Genomic DNA, 27,592 nt, shown 5'->3' on the forward strand with positions numbered 1-27,592 from the left:
GCGGCGCTGGGAGCGCAGCGATGCTCCCGCCGCGGGTTCGGATCCTATATAGGAATGGCCGGTGCACTCACTGGCTGAGTGCCGGTCACGAAAAAGACAAAAAAAAAAAAAAAAAAAAAGTAAATAAGGGTGAGGAAGGGGAGAAATTTTATAAGGCAGTTGTTAACTCAAAGAGAATTGCAAAAAAAAGTATAAGAAACAATCTAAGTAACTAATTCCCTCAGCAGCAAACAATAATTACATAGTCAAAATAACATAAATATTGAATGTTATTTAACCAAAACACCAAGAAGCAATTCAAAGGTAAGTATCTTACAACTGAAAGAGATGAGTCTCTATACTGCTCAATATCGTAGCTATTCAAGTTTAATTAAAATTAAATAAAATTAAACACTCATCCCTTCCTCAGTTCCACTAGCCACATTTCAAGTGTTCGATTGCCACATGTGGCAACTAGCTACAGTACTGGACGTAGAATATTTCATTAATCATAGAAAATTCTATTAAAGTACGGGTCCAGAGTGAAAATGTACACTGAATGCCTGCACAACAACTAAGTAGGACCTTGCACTAAGGTACATTATCATAAAATGTCAGGACACTGGATGAACAGAAAATCCTAATTATATCTAGAAAAAGAAAAGCAGGTTACAAAAAAAAGAATCAGAGAATCAGAAAAGAAAACACCTTCAACAGAATACTGACTACTAGAAGACAATGAAAAATATCTGTAAAATTTAGAGAGAAAATTTCAAACAAATTCTATTCCCAACCTGATTATCATTCAAAGATATGCCATTATCAGATATGCAAAGACTCAAAATTTACCTCCCATGTACGCTTAGGAAGCTATTAGAAAATAAGATTAAAAAGGGAGAAAAAAAAGGTAAGCCAAGAAAGAAGACAGAGATCTAGAAAGAAGAGTCCTAGGATGAGAAACGTGCATACGGCTTATGGAGCAACCAGTTCAGATTAGAACTAGAGGCAGAAGCTGCAAAAGGGAGGTCCCAAGGGGAAAAGAAACAGAACTGTGTCTGAACTGTTAGTAAACTAGGAATGTGGCATTTGCTTGAACATTAGAGAAATTAGAACTGGGAACATGGAAAACTAAGCAAAATTTTGTAACAACTTAATTATTAACTCAAAGAAAATCGCAAAAGAAAGCATAAGAAAGAAAGTAGCCCTAATACACTACACTTTCCTCAGAAGCAATTAATTTATAACCAAAACAATGTAAATAAAAAAAGGTTTATTTAACCAGAAGTCGTGATATAACAATATATAATAGATGGCGGGTAGCAGAAGACGGTTGATTGTTAGAGAGGTAATAAAAGGAAGTTTCTGGATAATTTCTAAACTTGATAGATTTAAAAATGGCAGAACATAAGATTACTTAGGAATATGGAACTAAACACAAGAGGAAATAAAAGTTAAGGAGTTACTTCTAGCAGAGCCTGCATGTTCCCTTAACTCATTTTTACACCCATGTACGTGTATTATTAAAAATTAAAATTAAGAATAAAGTTTAAAAAGATACTGGTATATTCTAAAGAAGTTCTTGGACATTTACAAAAGAGAGCTTCAGGATATTCACTGTAAGTGTTTGTAATGGAAAATAAAAAACAACTTTAAGTGTTCATTATTTACAGGAATGAATAGATAACTGCATAAATTCATACTATGGGGTACTCTTCATAAAAACACTGGATCTTTATACATCAACATGGAAAGACTTCAAAAGCAAGTCACAGACTAGTATGTATAACGATATTGTTTATATGAACTTCTAGAAGACCCAAGATAATACTAGAAATTGCTAATGAATATATCCACAGAAAATACTTTTTAAAAAATAAACTAGAACACAGGCTCTTGACATTTTGTGCCATAGTTGAAGCCTATGAACTCCTCAAAATAATGTTTTAAATGCACAAATGAAAACATATAGGACTACAAGAGAAAACATTTCTAATAAAAACTATAGACATCAATATTTTTTATAGAATTTGATATACTAATGTATGGGCTTGTTTACTACATTAACTAACATGACCTAATCGTGGGTCTAATAACCACCATAACATCTAAATAGGACTGAGTGTAAACAATATTCCAAGATATCTGTAAAAACTAATGCAAAATGAAAACATCAAGGATTTCAGTAAGTGACAAAGTCATAGGTACTATTGAAACTATAATAGTTTGTTGCTTACCTTTATAATGCTATATTTCAGTTAAAGGCTAGTGAAAATATGTAATTTTCTCCTCTTCAGAGTTCTCAGATCCACTGAATTCTATCACAGACTCTTTGGACTACAGGTAAAGAACCTTCAACTAAAAGTTTACACACCAAACATAAGACAGTAAGTGTGTTTGGAGAGAGGGGAGTAAAATGCAACAGAGAAAGGGTACAAAAAGGGCTACATTGATTGCTATCTGATTTAAGAAAATCCAAGGAAAATATGACATTGTAAGTAGAGAGTACGTGTGATTTTTTAGAATTATTTTATAATTAAGAAAGGAATCTGGCCCTTAAAAGGAGTAAACTTCAGTTCAAAATTTGCTTTTGTTGACCTAAAGCATTTTAGGTTCAAAAAATCAGAGACATATAAATACATATAAACACAATCAAAATGTTTCAAAACTATATAGCCAAATAGTGATGAGGGGGTGGGGAAATGAGTTGTTATAGGGCTGAGAAAATAGCCCAGAGAGCTTTAAAAATATGCATATTTGGCTGCTATCTCCTGTCACATGTGGATGAACTGATATGCCTGAGATATGCTTTAGAATACTCCAAGACAGACAGGAGGAAAAGGGGGATCATGACAAAGATCATTGTTAGAGCTGGATAATGTGTATATAAGAGGACATTAAACTTATTTTGCTTATGTTTAAAAATTTGCCATAATTAACAAATATAATAAAATTAAGTGATTGAAGAATTCAAATTACCACCTATATATTCTCATCCTTTGCTCCTTCCTACCTCTTAATTAGTTTTCCTCTCTAATTACTTCCACCCCATGCCACCGCCACAAAGCCACAAGTTGTAAACTAACACAGCAGCTTTTTGAAAATAAATTTAAATACATTACGTGTAGTGATTTTAAAATAAAAATTAGAATGGTTGGTAAAAAGATGGACTTCATTGATTTTTCTTGTGAAATGAGTGACAATAGCTATCAACAAGTTTCCAATTTTCAAAGAAACAGGTTTTTTTTCATGTCTTTAAATGTTTAATCTTCCTTTGGTTTTATATGTTCCTCAGGATTCTATGGTAAAATTATCAATAAAAAAACAGTAAGAGCACAAAAGATGCAAATATTATGGAAATTTTCACCAACAAATTCTTAACGGTAATCCACTCTCATCAATTTACTTATTTTTCCTCTTACAAAATAAGAGGAAAGAAAAGAAAGCCCACTTATGTGAATCTATTATATTTCCCAAAATACACCTTACAAGCAAATCATGTTTCCCATGATCACAGAAATTTCACTGTAGGAAGTTTTCTTACCCAGCCCCCTAGCTGCAATATCAGTAGCAAAGAGCACTGCAGCTCTCTTACGGACAAATTCATTATAGACTTCCATTCTTCTCATCTGCTGCTGTCGACCATGGAGGGCAAGGATAGAAATACCAGGACATAGCCGGCAGAACACTCGGTATAGTTACTGCACCTGGGCATTGACAGAAGAATGAGTTTGGTACTGCCAGATGGCAGCAATCTTACAAAATAAACAGCAAAAATGTACTAAGGAGCACACATTTCACCAATTAAAAAAATATTTTTTTAAATATTGAGCAGAGAAAAGGGAAATGTAGTCTTGAGTTGTGATCTTCAAACATTTTTGATCGAATTTTTCCTCAAATAATTTTTGGGGGGAAAAAATGCTCTTCTTGCATTTAAGTTATCTGAAATTTTTCCAAAATTGAATAGTTGCAGAAAATGTAATTACTGATAAATACTGATGTTTTAAAAATAAACACTTATCTCTTATAAACGTATCCAACGGATTCTAAATAGCAAAGCAATTTAATACCCATCAATCATGCAAAAAATGTGAAGAAACTCCTTTAACAGAAAGAACTTTTACTTCCTTTCCTCCTTTAACTCTCATTTCTATTTCCTGATCCCACAGAACCATATCTTAAGTTTTAAGCTTGAAAATCTTATTAATCGTGTTATCATAATCCATAAGTTTCCACAACAAAAAAGTTAAAATTGATACACATTATTTTAATTTTCTGTTTATATGGCTTTATTAACTTTCTTCTCAGACTGAGAAATTATCATAATAGTAGTATAAAACTGACCAAAACAAGAAATATGTTAGGATTTGATAAATAACTATAAGACAAAATTTTATTGTAAATACATCTGAATGTACGGAACTAGAAGGAGCTTACTGTTTTAGTTTTATGTCTCTAGTTTATATACTCATAAACGGAAACTGGATTGATAGACTGAGGCAGAGTTCAGCATTTTATTCCTATTTTCTCTAACATAGGAGTTAAGAAAATCTGTTCACATAAATACAGAAAAAGGACTAGAAGAAACCTTAACTCTGAACTCCTTCAAAATATGCCAAAAATCATAATGACAGATCAGCAAAAATTATTTGTAATCATCTATCAGTTAATAACTCCATTAAAGTCTCTCTTCAATTCTGTTGAAGGTAAAGAATGGGACACCACCTAAATTGCAAAATCACGTGTTACAGAGTCAGCAGACACATTCATTTTCTCAATAGCAATACTCTAGTGAAAGGTTCTGATTCTGGGACAATGTACCAGTAAGACTGGGGATAGATGAACTTACACCTGTCTTTTGTAAAGATATTAAAAGGGCCACCATGAAAGGGGAGATGGAAAAGTAGAATTTCCAGACCACAGATGCACTCAGGCAAATCAATCTCAGAAGAAGTACATATAGAAACTCAGGAAGTGTAAACTGAGTTCATAAAAACTTTCTCTATCTCTTGAATCAGGACTGGCCTTGAATTGACAAACTAACTGAGGGGGAAAATATATGTGGGATAAAGCCATGTAAGTTCTAAGTATGGAGTTTAATTCTAATTTATAGAAAGTCATTGGAGGGTCTTAAGCAAGGCAATGACATATTCCAGTTTCTACTTTCCAAAGATCCATTCTGGCTATTACGTGGGAAAACTACAGGAAAGAGAGAGAATGGGGAGACAAATTAGAAGGCTAAGACAAAGTTAAGCATGGTTCAGACTGCACTGTAGCATGGGAGGGGGTGAGAAGTGACAGAGCTTATGAGTTATCGATAGATTTAATATGGGATGAAGACAGACAGGAATTAAGGATTCAGTCATTTATCAAGATGGGGAAGAGGTGGGGGAGGAAGACATAGGGACAGGAACTCTTAAATTGCTTTTCCTATGTTAAATTTGAGATGCATTGTAGGTATGCAACATACCCAGTAGTCAAGGGGATACACAAGTCTGGAGCTCAGGAAAGAAGTTAGGGCTTGAGATGTGGATTTGGCAGTTGTTAGCACATAGACAGAATTTAAAGCCATGAAACTAATGATGTTACTTAGAAAGAAAGCATAGATGGGAAAAGAGTGGAGTAGAGTGATCTGAGGCACTCCAAACTGCAGAGGTCAAGGAGAGGAGGTTAAAATTAGAGTAGTCAGAAAACATGAGGGGAGGACAGGTTAATGACTGAGGAGTCACAGCAGTCTAAAGACTGCTTCAAGAGGGAGAAAATGGTCAGCAGTACCAAATGCTTCTAAGAGGTCAAGTAAGATAAAGACTGATAACTGAGCACCACCTCTGGAAAGCTGCATCCCTTAATAAAGGCTGACTCAAAGGTGGGCTAAGGAGAGAAAAGGAGATGATAAAGTGACTCAGCTATTAGAGATAAGCCTTTAGGAGAATTTGCTATGAAGAAGAGCAGAGAAAAGAGGTAGTGACTAGAAAGGGACACAGGATTTGATTTTTATTTTTAATATGGGCAATATTAAAGAATGATAGGGAGAAAAGAAAATGCAGGAGAGAAAGGGGTATTTGCAGTAGCAAAGGACTTGAGCACACGAGAAGACAGTCTAACACACAAGAAGAGTTAGTCACAGATACAAGCAAGGACACTTTGTCTACTGTGACAAGAAGAAAAGCAGAGTATTACAAAGCAGAAACTTTAACAGGACTCTCAGATTTATTTCCTAACATCTAGATACCAAAACCATCCTTTTTTAGAAGATATAAAGTCCTGAAAATCTAAAATAGGTCTTAAAAAAATATGAAGTTATTCTTTACATAGTAAAATGATAGAGTTCAAGTGTTTTCACCCAACAAGAGAAACAAACCACCATTCATCTTCCCCACAAGCTGGAGGGAAACTCACCTGCATATTTATCAAGCTCAGCTGTTGTAAAAGCTATAAATCTAGAAATGATCTACAAGATGCCAACTACTGTATGTGATCAGGAGTCTGAAACATGGTACAAGAAAAACTGGCACACAAAATTGACCATGCTCCCTTCTCCTTAGGGGAGGAGACAAAGTTTTCTCACATGAGTACTCCAAAAAGTTCATGGAAAGATTTGTATTATCTTTTATTTCTATTTTTCCATGAACTTTTTTTCATGATGAATAAAAACTTATTTTTTAATTGACATGTATTGATTATACATGAGTTATATTTCAATATATGTATACAATGTGTGAAATCCTATCAGGGTAATTAGTATATTCGCCAACACAACAATTTATCATTTTCATGATGAGAAGAACATTTGAGCTCCTGTCTTCTAGCCATTTGAGAATATACAATAAGTTGTTAATTATAAATGCCTACCACTACCATAGTCCACTAGAACTTATTTCTCCTCTCTAGCTGTGATTTTGATTCTGTTAACTCTTCCTACCTCCCTTTCTTCCCAGCCTCTAGTAACCACAACTCTACTCTCTACTTCTATAAGCTCAATTTTTTTCTCCAGCTCCCACACATGAGTGAGAACATGGGGTATTTATTTTTCTGTGCCTGACTTATCTCACTTAACTTCATGTCTTCTAGGCTCATCCATGTTGCCACAGATGATAGGATTTCACTTTTTACAGCTGAGTAGTAATCCATTGTGTATATATACCACCTTGTCTTTATCCAGTCACCTGTCAATGGACACCTCATACATCTCTGAATCCCTTATTCCTAGCACTGGTATAGTGTTCAAGAAGTGTTTATGAACTAAATAAAGGTATAAACAAAACACTACAGAAGGACAGGGGAGAGAGCAACTGATTCTAAAAAATGGAAGTGTCAGAAAAGGACTTTCGTGTGGAACATCTGAACTTAGCCTTAAAGAACACTAAATATTTCCCCAGAATTAGGGTGAAGGGATACAGAGAGGACATCCCAAACAGAGATCAGCACGAACAAAGATATGAAGCACGGAAATAAACGCAATACTCAGTTCCATATCCATGGAGGGGATGGGAAGTGTCAGATTATAAAGACCTCTGCTTAGCCTAGCTGCCAATTGTTCATTCTACCAATATGTGAGAGCTACTACGTTTCCAGTATTGTTAGCACCTACCACAATACTGAAGAAAAGACAGTTTCTGCCCTCATCCAGATTAAAGTCCCATCCACAGATTCCTTTACAAAAAGACACGGGATTCTTATTATCTACAGATCCATTGCCACACCTAGCACTGTGTTTCTCATATGATACAATTATTTGTGTAACCGAAATGTGATATCTCAAAAGGGATGATTCAACATCAATAAGTTCATAAAGAAAATAAACAGTTAGTACCTCTTTGCAACTGGAGAAAAATACAATACTCTTCTTTTTCAGATGGCTTCTCAAGAAGGAATATAGCACACTTATTTTTTGCTGCAGCTCACAAACTATGTAATTCTGTTCCAAAGTGGCAGGGGTGCTTGTGGAATTAAGGGGAGGAAAAACATTAAAAGTATGCCATGGTAGTAACTTCGAAATCCAGACCAAAAAAGGAAACAAATTTTTATGGTGGCATATCTCTCAAACAAATTTCCCACACACATACGTCAAAAAGAGATCTTTTCTCTATTGTTCCTTAAAAAAGTAAATCCAACACATGACTTTAAAATACATTCAAAATCCCTTATAGATTATATGTCAAACACACACACACACACACACACACACACACACACACACACACACACACACACACACAGACATATATGCAAATAGTGGTCACCTCTGAAAGTGTAGGGCCAAGGGTGAACTAAAAAGAGGCACAAGAGAACTTGCTGGGCTAATGGCAATGTTCTATATCTTATCAGAGGTTTGGGTTACAGAGATATACATTCATTAAAACTCAGCAAATGTACACTTTGAATTTGCATTTTTCATTATATGTAAATTTTACATCAGAAAAAGAAAATCTATACAAATACTGAACTCTCATTAGTGATAGGTGTGCTGAAGTACTTAGGGGGATGTAGACAGATATCTGCAATTTACTTTGAAATGCATCAAAAAATGAGAGGAGTTAATATACAGTTAGAGGGATGGATAAATGGCTAGTAAATTAGGTAGCATCCAGGTGTAGGTATAAGGTGTTTACTGTTAAAGTCTTTGTATTTATTGCATTTTTGAAATTTCATATTAAAATGTTGGAGAGAAATACACATGCACTTGCTCTTTAAGTAAACCTACTTTTAGGATTCTATTCCAAAAATACTCCAATAAAAAACAAAAACAAGATGAAAATCCAACCCAAATGTCCATCAGTTGGGAACTCACAGAATAAACTATTGTATATCCACACAATTAAATATCGTGCAACTATAAAAAAGGAATGAGAAATCTATCCATATACTGCTGTGGAGCAATCTCTATGATACATTGTTAAGAAGCCAGTAGCAAAACAGAACATAGTTTGGTACTATTTATCAGGGTGCGCATATACAACACATACGCATACACACGTGCACCTGTGTGTATCTGTGTTTATATTGACAGGGAAAAAAGGGAAACAATCAAAAACTAGAAGTCAACTGGTTTTAGATATGACAAAGTCACAATCCACAAAAGGAGAACATAAGCTGGACTTCACCAAAAGTAAAAATTTCTGATCTGTGAAAGATACCATCAAGAGAATGAGAAGACAAACCACAGAATGGGAGAAAATAATTGCAAAAGACATCTGATAAAGGACTGTTCTCCAAAATATACAAAGAACTCTTAAAACTCAATAACAAACAACTCAATCAAATGGGCCAAAGACTTTGACACCTCTCCAAAGAGGATGGTTATACAGATGGCAAATGAACATATGAAAAGATGCTCATTCCCAGCCTACACACAATCAAATAAATAAAAAGATGCTCCACACAATATGTCATAGGGAAATGCAAATCAGAACAATGAGATACTAGTACACTTATTAGAATGGCCAAAATCCAGAACACGGACAACACCAAACACTGCCAATGCTGAACAACAGGAACTCTCACTCACTGTTGGCGGGAATGCAAAAAATAGTCCAGCCACTTTGGAAGACAGTTTGGCAGTTTTTTTTTTGTTGTTGTTGTTTTTTCCCCCTTACAAAACTAAACATACTCTTACCATCTGGTCTAGCAATTGTGCTCCTTGGTATTTACCCAAAGGAGCTGAAACTTAATGTCCACACAGAAACCTACACATGGATGTTTATAGCAGCTTTATTTATTCATAATTGCCAAACCTTGAAAATAATCAAGATGTGCTTTAGTCGGTGAATGGATAAATAAATTGTAACATCCCGGCAATGAAATACTAATCAGCGCTAAAAAGAAACATGCTCTCAAGCCATGAAAAGACCTGGAGGAATCTTAAATGCATATTACTAAGTGAAAGAAGCCAATCTGAAAAAGCTATATACAGTATAATTCCAACTATATGACAGTCTGGAAAAGACAAAGATGGAGACAGTAGAAAGGCCATTGGTTGCCAGGCGTTAAGGAGGAGTGAATAGGCGGAGCACAAAGGATTTTTAGTAAAAACCAAAGAGAAAAATCTTACAAAAAAAAAAAAAATAATACCTTCAAAGGAACAAGAGAACTGTCAGCTGACTTTAACAGAAATAATGGAAACTAGAGCACAATAGAAGATACCTCTGAAAAGCAAAAAAAAAAAAAAAAAAAAAATTGCCAAGACAGCCTTCAAAAACTAAAGAGGTTTTCAGAAAAGTCAAACCAGAATTTTTCACTAACAAACATGTACTAAAAGAAAATTCGTTGACTAAAAGAAAAATTCTCAAATGGAAGCACAAAAATGCAAGAAGAAAACACCCGGGTTAAAAAGCAATTATCATACAAGATAAAAATCAATATGCTACTTACAAAGACAAATCTAAAACTGTTAAGGATGTACACAACGTAGAAAGAAAAAGGATGGGAAAGATTCACCATGCAAACACTAACCAAAAGAAAGCTGCTATCGGCAGACTAACAGCAATCAAACTAGACTTTAAGGGCAAAAAGTATTAGTAAAGATAAAAAGGAACATTTTATAATGATTAATGTTTCAAGTTAACAGAAAATTTAATACTAAATTTGTATGTATCTCAAATAATATAAACTCAAAATATGTATCTCAAATTTGAAATTTTTTATAATGTACCACAGAATTCAACTTATAGTCACTGGAAAACAGGAAGTCACTATGGCCCAAAGGCAACTATTTTCTCTTAAAAATAAAAACATTAGAAGCACTATTTGTCTACATATAGCAATATAAAGAAAAAACTTACACTTTTTCTAAGTATAGTGTGACATACAACTTCAAGAAGATGTAAATTTTTTAAATTTAATTTCCAGTTCCTTCATAATATGAGAGTAGATATTCTATAATACCTTAAGATATTCTTGATTATAACTTGTCATGACGTATTAACTGTTAAAGGAGAAAAGTCAATAATTACATCAGACAAAATTCCCAACAGCATATGCTTTTTTATAGGGCTTCCAATGAATATGGATCTACAGAGCACTGCAGTCACTATCATACACCCTGTAGTTTTGTAAATTATGTGGCTGCATATCTGCCTTCTAAACCTTTTTCCTGAAAGCCACATTTTCACAAGTGATGGAACTGCATTTCAACAATCATTTGCGAAATATAATCAAAGTCTTCACATTCAGTTTTTCTCTAAAAATTTTATAACCTACAGATAATAACCAACTCTATCATCTACAGAAATTAGGGATAGGGATACTGTGCACAATTAACTTAAATTATAGAAGGCTTTAGAAATTCATAATTGAAAAATTTGTGTCTAATGAATTTTGAAAATAAGCACGAGGCAAACAGCAAAAAGAACAAAGGAGAAAAATCAAAAGATTTTTTATCACGTTAATTGTAATAAATTTCAATAGTTATCTCAACACAACTTTAAAAGACCAATGTCAACTAAATAGTAAGCCAAGAAAGAAACTATACCTCAAATATCTCTTCCTGTTCCACTGCCAAGTTTTTGATAGCAAAAGCTACCAGTACTCAGATTCTCCAAAGTTTATCTGTTAGGATCACCTGGAAGCATATAGTCTGGCCTCTTTTAGGCTCTTTTTTAATCCTAGACATCTGATGAAGAAGGTCAAGGTGGGCCTGAATATCTATATTTTCTGTACTTAGGGACTTTCCAACAGGATAACCAAATTCACTTTCCAAATCTATTTCTTGTTATACTAACATTTCATAGCAAGAAGAAATGAAAGTTTTAAGATACAAATAATGGTACAATTGAATCCATATTAATGTCTTCAACACAGAATCCAACTTATATTCACTGGAAAACATTTCTTCTGGAAGTCAAGTATGTCCATAATCTATAATGATTCATACCCAATATACACATACTTCCAATTGTCATATCGAAATACAGTTTCCCTCAACCATTTGCATACCACTAACACACACACTTTTTACTGTCACATAAACACACATATTTTACTTCCAGTTTTTAGTGAAACCAAGACAAAATAACAGATGCTAAAACAATTTTAAACAAAGATATTTTGCTAACTCTTAATGCATTTGATAAAATGTTCTCCATAGCACATTGGTCTTGCGTAATACTGCCAAAGAATGATTACGTACCCAAATAATTTTGGTAAATGTAGCAAGCTGTATCTACCTCCCACTGCTTTGAGGAGTCACAACATCCATGAAAACATTAAAGGTTCTGAGAAATCTTGACGTAAAAAAAACTGTTTCACTTTGACTCAACATTTGCTATTTATCTATCCAGGAATTCATCCTCTCTCTCATTTATCTGGGGGAGTGGTGGGAGGAGAGAAGAGCTGGTAAATGGTAAAATACCTGTTAACATCTTATAGAAAAAATAATGTTCCCAAACCACATTTTGGGAAATGCTGCTTTAGAGCATACTCACATTAAAGATATATCCAAAATTTGAGTAATTTTAACTGACATATTTACTATGCTTGGCACATCTAATAACATAAAACATTTTATTTCCTAGAAAACATAAACTTAAAATATCAAATTCTTAAACTAAAAAAGAACATTGATTTTTGGTTGAATCAAAGAGTACATACCTATATTTTGCTTTCTCATGAACCCAGACATACTCAGCGTTTTTCAAACTCAAGCGTGCAAGGTCCTTTACAGATTTGGTTTGTGTTGCTGAGAAAAGTAAAGTCTGATGTCTCTTGGGAGGATTTTCAATAATAGCATTCATGGTATCAGCAAAGCCCATATCCAAGATTCTATCTGCTTCATCAAGAACTAAAAAAGAAAATGCAAGTTGAACTATAATATTTAAAATATATATCAGGCTAAATGCAATGTAGTATCCTGGATTGGACCCTAAAAAAATAAAAAGGACATCAGTGGAAACTGGTGAAATCTGAATAAAGCCTGGCATTTACATAACATACCAATATTGATCTTAGTTTTGACAAAGATGCCATAGTTAAGCAAGATGTTAACATCAGGGAAAACTGGGTGAAGGGAACAAAGGAACTCTTACCATCATTGTAACTTTTCCACAAATCTACAAGTATTCAAAAATAAAAAGTTGATTAAAAGAATACACATTAGGTAGTATCACCAAGCAAAACAGAAAAAGTTCATTTTAAAAAATGCCAATTTGACGTTTCAGTGATCAGAAGTGGCTGTGACAGATTTAAAAAACTCTCGGCAATGTCTAATATTGAAGTACCTAATTTCACATATAAGAGTACATATTTAAAAAAAAAAAAGAAAAAGAAAAAGAAAAAAAGGGCTAATTGTATTCTCTAGGTTTGGAGCCCACATGCCAAAAAACTTAAAAGTTATTCCTCAGATTGTTTTTAATCATAATAGTTATCTAATATAACATTTATATCATTAAAATGTGATGGCTCTCTCCTCAGTCTGAGTTATTTTCCATTAGAAATTTGTTAGACTCACCTACATTTGGAGATTAGTAGCATGAAAACATATCGTTTCATCCATGTGTTGAAGAAGCCGACCCGGTGTGCAAACAAGTATATTTACATTGTTGATCCTCTCAGCTTCATGTTTCAGATCCTGAAAACAGTTCTTTCTTTTGATTACACAGACACATCACTGAGCAGCCTGTATACCAAAACTATAAAAAGCCATCTGCATGTGGCATTTTATCATAGCAGTTTACATATTCAGGAAAAAAACATAACTTCTCTCTTCTATTTCTGCAGTGCATCCAAATTTGGGGGCTAAATCAAATTCCTGAGTGAAGACCTAAAGAGCTCAGAGGTTGTGAAGGTTAATTATAGATGGCAACTTGGTTAGATGAAGGAATGCTGAGAAACCTGGTAAAGCAATCTTTTCAGGTGTGTCCATGGGGGTGTTTCCAGCAGAGATTAGTATGAGAGTCTGAGTGGCCTGGGTGTGAAAGACCCACCCTCAGTATGGATGGGAACCATCCGATCTTCTGGGGGTCCGGAAAGAACAAAAGAGACAAAAGAAAGAGGTGAACCGCTCGCTCTCTGGATCTGCTGGAGCTGGGATACACTCTTCTCTCCTGTCTCTCCTGGACATCAGACTTGAGACTCTACAGTTTTGGGGTTCCAGAACTTACACCAAGGACACCATCAGCTTCCCTGGTTTTGAGGCCTTTGGACTTGGACTGAGCCACACTACTGGCATCCGGTTTATAGACAGCCTATCGTGGGACTTTTCTTCATAGCCATGTGAGCTTATCCCCCGAATAAATCCCTCTCATAATTATAACATATCCTATTGATTCTGTCTCTCTGGAGAACCCTGACTAATACAGGGGTCTTCTAGATTCTTAGTCATACCCAGATTTGAGGCAAAAAACAACAAAACAAATTACACACACACCAGGGATCTTCAAAATTTTCATAGAACGATTTGTATTATCTTTTAATTCTATTTTTCCATGAACTTTTTGAAGTACCCCCCGTATATATTAAATGAATGCTCCATTTGTAAGTCTTGATTTCCTATTAAGGCCACCAGAATTGACTTAAAACCCAGAATTACCCCCATTCTTTAAATCAGTACCCAGGAACACTCAACAAGCTCTCCAACGCTACTCACCACACTTTGTGGACTGAAAAAAAAAAAAAAGAGCCAAGCTCTCTACATTTTAGAGGTTCTCTCTCCTTGAGACAAGAACCACAGAATGTTGTTAATTGTTAAGCTGGGTGACAGTTATATGAGTACATGAGGGTCTGGATGCTATTCTTTCCTCTTTTGTGTATGTTTGCATAGAAATTCAAGAAGTTAAGAACTTACCTTCAGTCTAGAGGAGATTCTAGCAGATACAGGCATTCCAAATGTACTATAAAGTAGAACAAAAATTGGACAGCAAGTTTTAACCATGACCTAAAATAAACACTCCTCAAAACAATCTACGTTCCTTTCTTCTACTGCTGACATAGCAATGTTGTGAATTATTCAACCTCCTAGACAGATATTTTATTAAAGGTACTAGTCCACATCCTGAAATGTCATCTTTCCCAATATATATAAATAAGTAGATTTATAGGCTGATTAGAGTAAATCTATCTCTGAGAGCTTCATCAATTCAGATACCCTGACAAAAACAGACTTTCGGGACCAGACCCTAGATGACAGTGACCACACCAAAGCATCACTACCTATGAGGACCTGCCTAGGAGGTCAGTCTGTTTCGATGAAGTCTCCACCTCTCGCCTGTCAAGTGCCACAATGCTTCAACATGGTAGAAGGAAAGAAAGAAGGAAAAGGACAAAAAGACAAACCTTGCCACCAATGATGAGACCAGCTGAAAAGTCATGATTCTTTCCCACTTTTCTGAGAACCTCAAAGGTCTGATAGGCCAGTTCTCTCGTGGGTGATATTATCAGAACCCCCCCCAGCCCATCTGTTGAGGTCCATTGTAGACGATATAAGGCTTCCAGCACCTCAAAAAAGACAACGAACTCATATTCAGTAAGTCCTTAGAGAAATCAGCTTTTTGACCCACATCTCAGTATTGCCCCTCAAATCAAAGGCACCCTCTAAGCAGAAGACATAACACTCAAGTTTTATCCAATCCTAAAGAACAGATTTTGTTTCTTTTTCTTCCATCAGAAGCATCCACCTCTAACTCAGAAGGAAAGGAAAAGAAGCCCCATGGTAGCTCAGCTGCTGCCAGAGCTATCCCATCAGGAGACTGGATATCAGTGAAAGGTATGTGTAGCCCACAAACCATTAAAACACACTGAAGAAAAATATTTATCATTTTCTGAGCAATAACCACATAAAAATAAACTTTTAGCTGTGTTACTGCTGAAGTTATATATTGACTGAATTCTCTAACTGTATGGATACTCTGCTTTAAAAAAAACTAGGACTTAAGAGCAAAATGATTTTGCAATACTTGGAACAAATACTAAAATATGATTTTTCTGGGACAATTATTTTGTAGGAATCAAAAATTAGGAGACAAACTATGTAACTGAGATGTAAGTGAATTCCTAGGAAGCTCTACTGTTTTACTGGGACATGTCAATGACCCAGGAAATTCTTAACAAATGTCCAGATCTCCTTAACATGACAATATTTCAGCTTTGTCCTAAATAGGTAGCAAGAATAAATGCTATTGGCAGGTTTGCAAGGGTGATAACAGGAACAGCTTTCCCCACCAGTCCTACTGCACTGAATTGCCATACTGGAACACCCAACAACCTTCAAGAATATAAAGGCTTGTCAAGGCACAATCATTTATTCATTCAATAAGTTTCTGAGTGCCCACCCTGTGCAATAGGATCTGGGGAATATGGTGGAGAACAAGACAGATGTGGCTCCTAATAAAGCTTGCATTCTAGCCAGGAAATCCAATATGAAAACAACTATTTACATAATTACTCATTCGCACCTAAGGTACAGAATGTTATAAAATTGTATAATAGAGGATCTGATCCAATATAAGTAAAGCACTTACCGGAACAAGGAAAGCCAAAGTCTTGCCAGATCCAGTTTTGGCAGCTCCAAGTACATCTTTACCTTGCAAAGCCAACCCAGTGGTCTGCTTCTGTATCTCAGTAACCAGATGGTACTGGGCTTCTTGCAAACCTGGCAGTGTGGAAAGGGAAAATGATACTTTAGAAAATCCTAGTGTTACAGGCTCAGCTGTGTCTTCCCAAAACTCCTTTGTTGAAGTCCTCACCTCCAGTACCTCAGAAGGTGACTGTATTTAGAGACAGACAGATCCTTTAAAGAGGGGATTGAGTTAAAATGAGTCCCTCAGGGTAGACTCTAATCCACCATGACTGGCGTCTTTTTAAGGAGAATTTTGAACAAACTGACGCCAAGGGTGACATGCATAGAAGGACAACCATGTGAATAGGTAGCAAGTTACAATATGATCCAATAATCCCACTACTGGGTATATATCCAAAGGATATGAAATCAGAATGTTGAAGAAAGATGTGCACGCCCATGTTCATCGCAGCATTATTCATAATAGCCAAGACATGAAATCAACCTAAGTGTCTAGCAAAGGATAAAGAAAATACAGTACATATACACTCAGTGGAATACTATGCAGCCTTTAAAGAATAAGTTCAAGATGCCTATTGTGCATCATGGTGACTATAGTTACTTATAATATACTGTATACTTGAAAACTGCTAAGAGTAAGAGTAAATTTTAAGTGTTCTTACCAAAAAAAAAAAAAAAAAAAAGTGAGGGAATGCAAATGTTAATTGGCTTTATTTAACCATTCCACAACATATATGAGGAGCCTTCAAAAAGTTCACGGAAGGATTCATATTACATTTTAATTCCATTTTTCCACAACCTTTTCAAAGTACTCTGATACATATTTCAAAACATTATGTTGTATACAACACATACAATTCTTGTCAATTAAAAAAAAAGACAGAGGGGCAGCAAGAGGGCAGCTGTCCACAAGCCAAAGAGGGAGGCCTGAAAAAGATCCCTCCCTTATGGCCCTGAGAAGAAACCAACCCTGACAGCACCTTCTTCTCAGACTTCTAGCCTCCAGAACTGTGAAAAAATAAATAAGACACCCAGTTAGGTATTTTGTTTTGGGAACCCTAGCAAACCAATACAGAGGGTATCAAATTTTTGTTTGTTCCTTTGCTTATTTTAACTAACACGATTAGGTTTCATTTTAATTATTCAGAGGCTCCTAGCATCTTTTTTTTTTTTTTCAATGTTCTTTGGTCTAGAAATCATGAGACTGACAGATTGTTAAAACTCAAATTAATACTGCTCATTTTTAATTGGTTTTCATGATATCAAAGTAAGATTTTTCAGGTTAAACTCCCTAAATCCTCTCTGATTTATAAAAAAGCATCAAGAAATCCAATAACATGTCCCAAGATCACCATATACCTACCTTTCAATGTTTTTTTGGACAAGGGGAAATCTGAAAATCTGGTGATTTCATTTACATTTATCTAGAAAAAAAGGACAAAAGGGGACAATGTCAGAAAAGACAAAATAACCTACAGGATAATTCATTTATTTCACAATGAAATCACTTTTTCTCTACCTTGTACTGCCTAGCTCATCCTTGGTATGGCAGGATTAAATTCAATCATCACTGCTAATTAAAAGTCATCATTCCCTCTGAAAGGAAATTTGCCTTGAGGAAGCTGTCCTGAATCAAAACTGTAAGTCTGTAAAACCATTTAAGTTGATTAAAAAATAAATAAATTACTACACATGTGAGTAACATACATTAATACCTTCAACATCCTTCACCTCCAAGATATTAACACAGTAAGTCATCACCACCTCAACTTTAGAAAGAAAATTTACTTTCAGTCATCCTTTAAGGGATATCAGTGTAAAAAAAATAAGGGACAAAATGACTACAAGCCACAGACCATGATGAAAATAGTTCTATATGCACTACTTGTACAAAAGATTGAAAAAAGTAGATCTTAGTTGAAAGAAGTAGATCTTGTGAGCACAATCTTTTCAAAATTTTAATCATAAATCAGTGGCCTATGAAATCCAACCTGATAAACTACTCATTTTGGGGGTATACTAAAGGAACAGTATTATTTCAAAGAAATCAGGAGAAATGTCTGTGTCATGCTCTGATGCCATGATAAGTAATGTTTTGCCCTTTAACTTTGCATTATCCAAATCTTCATTACTAATGTTCTTTATTAGCATAAATCCAATTTTCTGAATTTCATTTCAGCTGCTCAGAAGAATTATTTTATTACAGATACTGAACACAGGAACTACTGCTCATATCTGGGAATATGCCGCCAAATTATTCGTGATTCACAAAAGGGGAAAGTTGCATCTGTAATGCTCATTTTTTTAAGTTACACTCTAGGCAGCAAAGGGATGGCAGTTGTATTTCATTTCACAATCTACACATTATCTTTCCCAGCATTCTTGATGTAACCCAGGCCAGGGTTACTCTCTGCCCACAAATACTGAAAACACAAATGTTAAAACATTGTCATAATCCCTACAAATCATTTCAGACATTATTAGAGGAGGCAGAATCGTGTACTAGCATTAGAAGAATGATTACTCAGTGCTTGTTTTGGCAGCACATATACTAAAAAAAGAATGACTTATTCAAATGACATCCTGTCCCAGCAAGAAACTTCAGTTGGATAATCTTCCAAACAGGACATTAAAATTAGGTGTGGTCATCCTTGCACTGTGGTACTATCAGCTAGAAAGCTGTTTTCACAGGGAACGGAATGCCTACAGGAGGAGGTAGACTGGCAACACCCTCTATGATCCCCATCAAGAGACACAGCACGGCAAGGTGGGCTCCTCAAACAAAATACTGCACAGTTTTCTGAAGTCTGTAAACCTCTTAGAGAGGAATCTTCGAAGAGTGAAACTGTTCCAACATTCTACTGCCAACCATTACAATATAAAACAACATCATAATCTTAAAAAGAGGTCACTGGGGAACGCTTCTACACTGTTAGTGAGACTGTAAATCTGTACAGCCATTATGGACAACAGTATGGAGTTTCCTCAAACAACTACAGGTAGAACTGCCATACAATCCAGCAATTCCACTGCTGGGTATATACCTAAAGGAATGGAAATCATCATGTCGAAGGAATACCTGCACTCCCATGTTTACTGCAGCTCTATTCACAACAACTAAGAGTTGGATCCAACCTAAATGTTCATCGACAAATGACTGGATAAGGAAAATGTGGCATACATACAAAATAGAATTCTAGTCTGCCATAAAAGGGAATGAAATTCTGCTATTTGCAGCAACATGGGCAAACTTAGAGAAAATTATGTTAAGTGGAATAAGCCAGGTACAGAAAGAAATACCACATGTCCTCCCTCATAAGTAGGAGCTGAGGGGAAAAAAAAAGAAAGATACAACAATCAATAATTCCTTGAACTTTCAGAAGAAGAGAACAAAGCTGAGGCCACCAGAGGTGGGAAAGGGGGAGGGGGAGAATTAGGGAGAAATTGGCAAAGGGCGACAAAAAAAAATGTTTACATTGTTTAATGGCAAAACAAAAAAGTTAAAAATTAAAAAAAAAGAATAATGCATTTAAAAAGAAAACAACACACTGAATTAAACTAGTAGAAAAAAAAAGAGGTCACCAAAGAAAGAGAAAGAAATTTTGATCCTGCTGATGCTCTAGAACAGGGGGTCAGCAAACTACAGCCTGCAGGCCAATCCCAATTTGCTGCCTGTTTTTGTAAGAAAAGTCTTATTGGAGCACGGCTACAACCATTCATTTACATATTGTTTATGCAGTTGTGACAGAGACTGTGTAGCCCACAAAGCCTACGTTTATCTGGCTTTACAGAAGTTTACCAACCTGGCTCTAGAAGAGTCTGTTGCATTCCAAGCAATACTTAGCAGAAGTACTATATACAGCAGAAGGTGTATACACAGCCGAAGATGGCTGTGGTTCCTATAAACAGAATAACACTATCTTTTGCTTGAGGGTGGGGGGATTCACTCCTGTCTCCACAATCCTCACACTCTCACTAAAATCTGTATCATTATTCTTCTTAAGTCAGGAAAGTCCTTTCTAAAGACTTCCCAACGCTTGTGGAAAAGTTGGAGGGGGCAGAGGGGAGAACAGAGTGAATATCACTTAACCACCTTCTTCCACCTCTCTCTGATAATAGCTATTTCTCACAAAAATGAATAATGCCTAGAGAAAAAAGTATAAAACCTTCCTAGAGTGCTCCACCTATTGCAATCAAGAGAAGAAAAGCAATGTGCCTCAAATCACACCAGACCAAATTTTAATTGGAAAAAAAGGCAGGATTAGAATGCTGAGTTTCTATATAGCACAGGTGATTATCGTAAAAATCTTAGTGAATCCCAGATACAGACTTTGAGCCATCCAGCAGTGAAAACAGCTGCTGAACTACAACAAATAGTTCATCATTTTTCAATAAGCCTCAATTCCAGTTCTCCATCACATACACCGTATGTGATGTCCTTAGAAAGACACAAGCCAGATCTCCTACTGCGGGGAGCACAGCCGACTGACCCTGCCAGCTGTCACCCCTGTAGATCCACCACTGAAAACACCATGCTTTCCCTGGCTGCTCCTAGTCGGTGACTAAGTTCAGTAGCAGTACTACTGCAGGCTGGGGGGCTTCCTCTAATTGACAACTTTGGAACAGAAACTCCCCATCAGCTGGCTGAAGCTTTCTTACAACTGCTACAGTCAGACTCCCTACCTGTTCCTTCTTTCCTCCTCTCCTCTCCCTTCCTATTCCTGTCCTTTCCTTCATCCTTCGCAGACACTTCTCCCCGATAAATCTCCAATTCATCGAATCCCATCTTGCCATCTGCTTCTCAGAGGACCCAAGACCTAGGCTACACCAATAGTCTTCTACCTGGTCTCAGCCTCCAGAACCTTTATAACTGGGACATATTCTCTAATTGCCACCAGACTTCCCACTGCTTCCAGATAAAGTCTCTGAGCATGGCCTCTGTATAAATTTCTTACTGTTGCTATAACAAATTACTACAGTTGCTTAACCCCACACAAATGTATTATCTTACAGTTCTGGAGGTCAGTAATCCAAACTGGGTTTTACTTGGCTAAAACAAAAAAGTCAGCCAGGCTGAATTCTTTCTGATTGCTCTAAGGGAGAGTCCATTTCCTAGCCTTTTCCAGCTTCTAAAGGCTGCCCACATTTCTAAGATATGTTCCCCCTCCCATCTTTAAGGCCAACAATGGCCATCAAGTCTTTGCCACATCACACTGACACAGACTGTGCTGCCTCCCACTTTTAAGGACCCTTACGATTATAATGGGCCTACCTGGATATCCTAGGCTAAGCATCCTACTTTAAGGTCAGCTGATTAACTGACCCCTTGCCATCTTACATATTCACAGGTTCCAGGGATTAGGATGCAGACATCTTTAGGTTGTTATTCTGTTTACCACAGCCTCGAGAGTCACTCACAACCCACCTGCAAAAAAAAAAAAATCTCTTCTCCAACCCATCTGAAGCCAATTCAGGAACGCATGCAACACTCCAAGGAGTATTTCCTCCCTCAAAAAACTCTATGCATTTTCACATTTCTTTGTATTTCCTCATGTTGCTCCTCCACCTAGAATGTCCTTGCCAATCTTTTCCATCTGGTGAACTCATCATTCAAGAACTAGCTCCTACCCAATGATCTCGAGGTGTCAAAAGAAAAAAAAAGAGAGAATGAGCTCCACTCATGGCTACCACAAACAGCTGGACAGCTTGTACACAGCACAAAGGCAGCTGGTAAAGCTGAGGTATGGTGGGCTGAACCCATCCACCCAGCTCCCCAAACCAGGCCTGCCTGAGGCTGCAACCACCAGGAAGAAGACAGCAAGTCCAGAGGAAACACGGTTTTTCTAATACATTTGGCCAGAAGGAGCACCTTGCCCAGTAACTCAACCTTTTCCCCCTAATTACACCATCCTCTAACTCCACAGCACTGAGTTACCTATATACTATTTACTATTATAACATTTTATACATATTTACTATTATAAAATTTGTCAAAATGTATCAACCGCACTCCACTGCATCACCGTTCCCTAGGGACCCAGATATGAATTTTTCCTATGTACATTTACATAGGCCTCAACAAGTGCCTGTCAAATTGTTTCAAAGGTTTATAAATCCAATTTTTCAGTATTTCACCAGTGAGGCAACTAAGCACCACCATGTACCCTGATTCTATAATAAAAGTTGTATTCCCAAATGCTACCACCCGAGGAGCCACACAATGAGGAGTCTGCACCTTGGTTACCAAGAGAGTAACAAATCTGCTATTTAAATGATTACATGCTAGTATTGCTGGCCCCATTATTTCTTGACCAAATCTTAAAATATGTCTAAAATTAGAAAAATAAAACAGAACAATGCTCAGAGGAAAAAGAGCTATTCCTTCAACTTAATGAAAAGATTGGAATTTAAACATTTGTTTAACAAATGAATCTCAGTAAATTACGGTGGTTTGGGGTCTGGTGTCAGACCTAGACTGCCTGGGCTAGAACTCCTTTTTCACTAGCTATTTAACCTTGTGCAAATAATTTAACCTTGCTATGCCTTAATGTCTTCTCATCCGTGTAATGGGAACAATTTCACATGGTTGTTTGTTATGAGGATATGGTAAGTCAACATGTACAAAAGTTTGATAAATGTTACGAATTATCATTAAAACAAGAGACCAAAAAGAATGAGCCAATGCTACAACCAGGGCAAAGCCTCTGGAAAAGGTCTAATCTTACACCAAACATCATCTCAACACTGACTGAGCACCTCCTCAAGGACAAGCACTGTGCTACCAGTCTCAGGAGAGCAAAGATGACTTCGGTGGACCCTCCATATCTGTGGGTTCCACATCCATTCCACATCCATGGATTCAACCAAATGTAGATCCAAAACATTCAAGAAAAAAAACAGATGGTTGTGTCTGTACTGAACATGTACAGGCTCTTCTTGCCATTATTCCCTAAACAATACAGTATAACAGCTATTCACACAGCATTTACATTGTATTAAATATTACAGATAATTTAGAGATGACAAAGTATATGGGAGGACATGCACAGGTTGTATGCAAATACTATGCCATTTTATATGAGGGACTTGAGCAATGGATTTGGGTATACAATTGGGGGGGGGCAGGGGGAGAGATGTCCTAGAACCAATCCCTTATGAATACCTAGGGATGACTGTATATCACTGGTCTCTGAACTTGAGAGGTTCATGATCTAGGAGGCAGTTAAAGAAGTTAAATAAAGAAGCAAATCATCACAGCCAGGTCATAAATGCTATAATAAAGGTATTTACACAACCCTACAGATGCACAGCAGCCCTAAATCTGCCTGGGGAGGTCAATAAGAGAAGTGTAAAACAAATCTTGAAGGACAAGTACTACGTATCCCTAGGGTGGGTGGGAGAATGGGAATGCTCACTACAAGCAGTGAAAACATCAAGTACTGGAGAAGAAACATCAAGAAGCATCAAGAAACATGGCCAATTCACCAAACTGCAAATCATTCCTTCATGTGTGCTTGTCATGTACTGCTTGGTTTACATACATTATTTGAACCTTACAACCTCTGGGTGATTAATAATCTGTCTGTTGAATTGGGAAACTGAGACTCAACGGACATTAAGAAATGCAGCTAGTCAATACCTAAATTCAGTGAGATTTAAAACAGGTTTGCCTGACCACAAATAACTTAGTTTTTCAATAGACTAGAACATGTTGACACATTGTTTGAAAATTTTCCTGAAAGTAACTGTGAGCCAAGTAAAGGTTTTAATCAGGAGTAAAATGATTGAGAATAGACTAGGGATGTAAAAGGCCTAAGAGCCAAATCCCCTTGGCCACCTGTTTCACTATTTAAAGTTTTACTGGAACACGATACTCACTCATTTACATACTTCTATGGCAGCTTTTGTGTTACAAGGACAGAGTTGAATAGTTCTACCCTTATGACCTGCAAAGCTGAAAACATGTACTATCATTTACAGAAAAGGTTTGCTGACCCCTGCTGTAAGCGACATCTACCGTAGTATTCTAGACAAGAGATGATGAGGCCTGACCTAGGGGATAGCAGTAGAGATGGAGATGCACTTGAGAAATTTAAGAAGCAGAATAGATCACCAGTGTGATCAGTCAGATGGTTATAAGAATGGGTAAAAGAGAAGTATCTAGGATTTCTTCTAGGTTTTCTGGCTCAATGGTCTGCTTAGATGGTGGAGCTAGGATGTGCTAAGCTAAAAGATGGTCCCCAAATATGTCGATGCCCTACCTAACCCCTGGAACCTATGAATGTTCCCTTATAGGGAAAAAGTGACTTTGCAGGTGTGATAAAAATTAATCACACTTCTTGAAATAGGGAAATTTTATCCTGGATTATCTAAGCGGGCCCTAATGCAACCACAAGTGTCCTTATAAAAGGACAGCAGAGACAGACTTGACAGAGAACAGAAGAAGGCAACATGTCCACGGAGGCAGAGATTGGAGTTATACAGCCACAAGCCAAGGAATGTTGGCAGCCACGAGAAGCTACAAGAAGCAAGGAACAGATTTTCCCCTAGAGCCTCTGGAGGGATCATGGACCTGATGATGCCTTGATTTTGGCCCAGTGAAACTGATTTCAGACTTCTGGTCTCCAGAACTGTGAGAGAATAAATTTCTATTATTTTAAGCCACCAAGGTTGTGGTAATTTGTTAGAATGGCAACAGGAAACTAATACATAGGATTATGGATTTAGGAGGGGTTGCTGAGGTATGAGGGAAAAGAAAATGACTTCTGGCACTTAACGTATCCTGTGACTCTATTAGGTAAAACATCCAGTATAGTCAGAAATAAGAATACGAACTCAGAAGAGCTCTGGGCAGAACACAATAAGAAGTCACTGGTACACAGGAATAAACCAAAAAAGGGCTGAGGCTATACTCCCTAGGCAATTCTAGTCACAGTTCGAAATGAAATATAATAGCAATTTACTTTACAGTGCCTTCTTGAAGTGCTTTGTATACAACAGTAGCAGTAATGATATAACAGCGAATATATGGAATATCTCTATGTGCCAGGTGTTGTGCAGAATGCTTCACATGCATTATCTTACTAAATCCTCATAACGACTTATTAGGTAGGTACTATTATTACACCTTTTAAAGACAAGAAAAGGGAAGCAAACAGAGTAACTTGCCCAGAGTCACACATCTGGTGAGCAGGAGCCGGGATCAAATCATCATCTGAACTCCAAAGCCCAAACTCTCAAACTCTAAGCTCTAACTTTATTGTTAATCTCAGGGTCATTTAAAGGAAGACTACACCAGGATGACCCATGATGACTTAAATTCCAGGAATATTCCACCTGTTAAATACCTGACTATACTGTGCTACAAGGGGGCAGTCGCTGAGTTGGGTGAGCAGGCTGAGTTCGGTGGGTGAAGGCCATGGGATTTGGGGGAAGGAGGAGAGGAATTGAAGGACCTAAGGATCTTGAGGGAGAAACAGGTTAAGAGGTCAAAGTCCTAACTACAAGGATACTTATCTGGGAACATAAGCTACAATATTGGGGATGATAGGCAACAGGAACAGACCAACAATCTAACTTTTCTACACCAATTCTTTGATAGCGACATGAGCAAGTGGAGAAAATGAGATGCGCACAGGAAGGAGGATGGATGATGTTGAGGGACACAGTCTGTCTTAACCATCAAAAGCAGAAGCTTTGCAATTAGAAAGACATGAGTCTAGGATCCAATTCCAAATACCTGCTAAGTGTGAGAACTTGGGATAAGTTTTCGTATCCTCTTGGAGCCTCAATTTTCTCATCTGTAATATGGGAATTCAGATCCATACCTAAGAAGTCAAATAATTAATACGTGATTTAAAATGCAGGTGTCGTTATTACCATTACTGTTGTATTATTACTATAAATATTACTATAAGTTTTATAGCATTAGTCTCCCTGCCCTTAAGTACCATTGCATTTCTAACATTTTTAAAGTGTGGAGACGACGGTGGAGAGGCCTGGGTTGTGGCACCCACTGGACCACTCATGGGGCCTTAACAGGGCTTCCGGTGACAACTCCCACCCCGTTCCCTTCTCCAGCCAGTGGACTTACGGCATGCTCCCCAGGCCGGGTCCCCAGGGACGGGTCCGCCCCCCGCTGCCGGCCCACTCCGCGCGCGGCAGGGGCCGGTCCGCGCCTCCTCCCCAGCTCCATCCTCACCTTCTCGTAGTTCTGAATAAGGCGGCTGATACCCTCGCGCTCAACCTGCCACTCGGGCTTCTTCAGCTGCTTCCTCAACTGCTTCTTTCCGTTCTGCCTATGGCTGTGTTTTTTCTCCCAGCAATTAAAGCTCCGCACCGGGTCGGGTAGGGCTCCCGGAGTCCGGGAGTCAGCAGTTTTGCCCATCGCGGCGGCGGCGGCTACAGCACAGACGGCTCGGAAACACGGAGGCGCGGCACTGAAAGATGGCCGAACCAGCCTGGGGAAAGCGCACAGGGACGCATGCGCGAATCCAGGAGCCCGCCCCCGAGCCTTTGAAACCTGGCGCGCGCCAATGACGTCAAGAAAAAGGCGGGCGGTGACTGGCGATTTGGCTTCCACGGGGAGGAGCAGTCTCGGGGAAATGGAGACAAGGCGGTCTGAGGGGGAGGGCAGGTTCAGCGACTGCAGGAGCACACCCAGTCTTTAAAAGAACGCCTGCGTACTGGTTGCCGTTACTATGGTGACGTCATAGTAAACTTTTTTTTTTTTTTTTTGTCTTTTTCGTGACCGGCACTCAGCCAGTGAGTGCACCTGGCCGGCCATTCCTATATAGGATCCGAACCCGCGGCGGGAGCGTTGCCTCGCTCCCAGCGCTGCACTCTCCCGAGTGCGCCGCGTCACGGGCTCGGCCCCTGTTTATTCTTTAATAAAATGAAGCAGGATTTTATACATATTCAGTAATCAAGCTTATTACCTTTGTTTTCAAATCTTCTATATCTTTATTACATCTTTTCTGGTCAAAAAAATGATTGATAAAGAAATGTTGAAAGCACCCACAAGATGGTGAATATAAAAATGTTTTCCTATAGAACTGTACTTTACAAGATTTTATTTTAATTTGGTGGATATAATGTAAGAACTGT

The 27,592-nt window shown here is 37.4% G+C and overlaps 1 pseudogene; it reads right to left on the minus strand.

Moving 5' to 3' along the window:
- The window catches only part of LOC134376166 (probable ATP-dependent RNA helicase DDX10), a 44,156-nt pseudogene extending 17,249 nt beyond the window's left edge, over positions 1–26,907 (minus strand).
- Between the last annotated feature and the right edge of the window lie 685 nt (positions 26,908–27,592).

Source organism: Cynocephalus volans, chromosome 4 (genome assembly GCF_027409185.1).
Source record: "Cynocephalus volans isolate mCynVol1 chromosome 4, mCynVol1.pri, whole genome shotgun sequence".
NCBI lineage: Eukaryota > Metazoa > Chordata > Mammalia > Dermoptera > Cynocephalidae > Cynocephalus > Cynocephalus volans.